Raw genomic sequence first — 2,880 nt, 5'->3', positions numbered from 1 at the left:
TATTATAGTGGGTTCGCCCGCTTCGTCTTTTTTTTTGGGAGCTTGGACTCCCAAAGGTAACACTGAGATTAAGGATGAACGCTTTCTCTTGTGCCACTCAGGAGCCCCTTATCCTATTCAGGGCTGCGGGAGGTGGGGTACACCCTGGACGGGGTGTCAGGCCAGACATGCCCACACACACTTTGGGCAATTTGGAAACACCACTTAGCCTACACTGCATGTGTTTGGACTGTGGGAGGAAACCAAAGGAAACCCATCAAGCATTACGGTGGCGAACCTACAAACTCCACACACACACACACACACACACACACACACACACACACACACACACACACACACAAAGGCGGGATTGAAACCCTTATCCATGGAGGTGCGAGGCCACAGTGCTGGGCACCAGCCCACTCTGCCAACTATTAAAGCTTTTTTTTCTAAATGATTCACTCTAGTATGTAGATTCACTCTACTTGAGAAAACACACGAGATGAAGAGTAATGCCGCCCTGTCCACAAATCTCTTTCAATGAAGCTCTATAATGTCTCTTTGACTTATTACACCTCATCCAGTCTCGTTAGAAAAGAAATTAGCCATGCATTCTGTTTTAATTAACCTTCTGTAGCAATGGAGCGGGACAGAGGTGGGAGTCCAGGGCATGTGTGGAGGTCAGAGTAATTGAATAGAGACGTAATGATGACATCGCCAAGGAGCCATAGCCGTGGCGTTAAGGTGACGAATGGTGGCAGAAGGGCACGTCATGTCGTGCAGACCCACTTTTGAAGGCACGGTCGTACAGAGTGCCAACTGTCACTATGCCAAGATGTACACTCAGTAAAGTGAAGCTCTCTTTACGTACGCCGAACCTTTGCTTTAACCTGATAATGTTTTGAAAAGTCCATTATAATATTTTGCCCTAAATTTATGTCATATTGAGATATTACGGATACAGATACAAGTAAATATTGTGTTTGTTATAGATGCTTACAGATACAGACATACTGTATATACAGTATGTAAATACACATGTATCTTAAAGGAATAAAAGATTACCCACAGAACAGCTTATTTTATAATAAAATTCAGTTTTTACCATAATTGATACTTTTTTTTTTACATACTGTATGTGTATATTTTACTTTCTGACTGCAATGACATTCAACTCCCTAGTGATAGTGATACTGACACCTACTGTACAGTACATAGGGCATAGGGGTGGCATGGTAGTGCAGCGGGTAGTGTTTCTGATCTGGAGTTGAGGTTACTGTTGTTGTAATGTTTCACGTTCTCTTAGAGTTCTAGTTCTAGTGGTTTCCCACTTTTTTTTTTCTCCCATCCCCCAAAACAGGCATATCGGTGGACTCTCTATGCTAAATTTGCCCATAGGTGTGTGTGTATGCATTGTGCCCGGTTATTCAATATTCAAGATTCCAACAACTTTATAATATATATAGTATATTCCCTGTATTATATTTATATTTATATTCCCACCTGCATGGGATGAAGTGGAGAAATTGTTTCCATGATTCCAGGACAGGTTCCAGGTGAAGTGTTTCCAGGATATGGTCCAGATCCACCGCAATCCGAAGAGGGACCGGTTTCTGAATACAGAACAGACCACAGTGAGACCATTCTCACATTCTCAAAAATCCTGTTTTTTTTACATTTGAAGTAATTAATAATTCCTAAAATCTTACAATGTTGTTTATATTTAAGTGCAGAGCCTTGAATCCCTCGCATACACTTATACACACATAGAAGCATTATCACAGCTTCAGTGCATCGCTGTTGGAAAACACCCTTGTCGTTTGAAAACAGCCTCTCCTCTCAAGAGTCACCATCCTGTGCTGTGTAATTGGTGTCAGTAAAACACACCTGGTTAGGGTCATTGGTGTGTGTGTGTGAGTGTGTCTGCTGGATGCTTTGCTGCTGGAGCGTCACAGGCCGCCTGATGAATGGCGGTACGACATGGCGGGCTGATCGATACGAGGTGCTCTGTGGCTGAAGAGCAGGTGCGTCCTGCTGAGCTGGAAATCCCATTAAAATTCATCCAGATCCAAGGAGCTGCCGCGGGGGCTGGAGCACTGCTGATCCATGTCCCTTAGGAACCTGTAGACCTTGTTGCTAGATAGCTAGGCTTAGATGAACGGGATCTCGGCTTGCTTAAACCTTCTCTTTTAAACCGTATGCGATCGATCAATAACAGTGTAATGAAACAAACACTCCGTAGCACTGACATATGGTTGCAATTGCGTAAATATTTACAGTTAAGTTTGGTGGATTTTGTCCCGTTATATTTAAAAGAGATTGTGTTGAGTCTACAGTGTATGGAAGGAGGATTTGTATAAGGAGGCTATATAACGAGCTCTATTTATACATAATTACATAATCACACCTGTGGTCGTTGTGCCGAGATCAGGTTGCTGAAAAAGAGCTGACTTTAAAGCCTATTATTATTATTTGTTTTCTCTTGGGAGAAAAGCGATCTTGTTTTCCCGCATAACTAGTACCTTAGCATAATAGCGAGTTCTCTTCTCATGCCAGTTGAGTTGAATCATTCCGACTCTTTCAGTGCACTGTACTTCATGTAAGTATTTGCGTACACGTCCCTGACCGAATGCATGTAAATTCCCGTGTATTATCCCTGCTTGATTCATTAGCATCATGTGTAATTGTACACCAAGTGTCATGTCCCAGTGAAGATGGCATTGGCATGCAGTGTCCCTCTCCTTCTTTCTTTCACTAGAAGGGGCTTTAATGTGACACTCGATCTATCACACATCTTTCAGTCTCTCTCTCTCTCTCTCTCTGATGATACCAGCATGGTGACAGATCACCATGCACGCTTGTCATCCACACACTGACCGAGAGAGAGAGAAGGGTGTT

Source organism: Clarias gariepinus, chromosome 1 (assembly GCF_024256425.1).
Source record: "Clarias gariepinus isolate MV-2021 ecotype Netherlands chromosome 1, CGAR_prim_01v2, whole genome shotgun sequence".
In the NCBI taxonomy this organism is placed as follows: Eukaryota; Metazoa; Chordata; class Actinopteri; order Siluriformes; family Clariidae; genus Clarias; species Clarias gariepinus.
Note: the sequence above shows the minus strand (reverse complement) of the source record.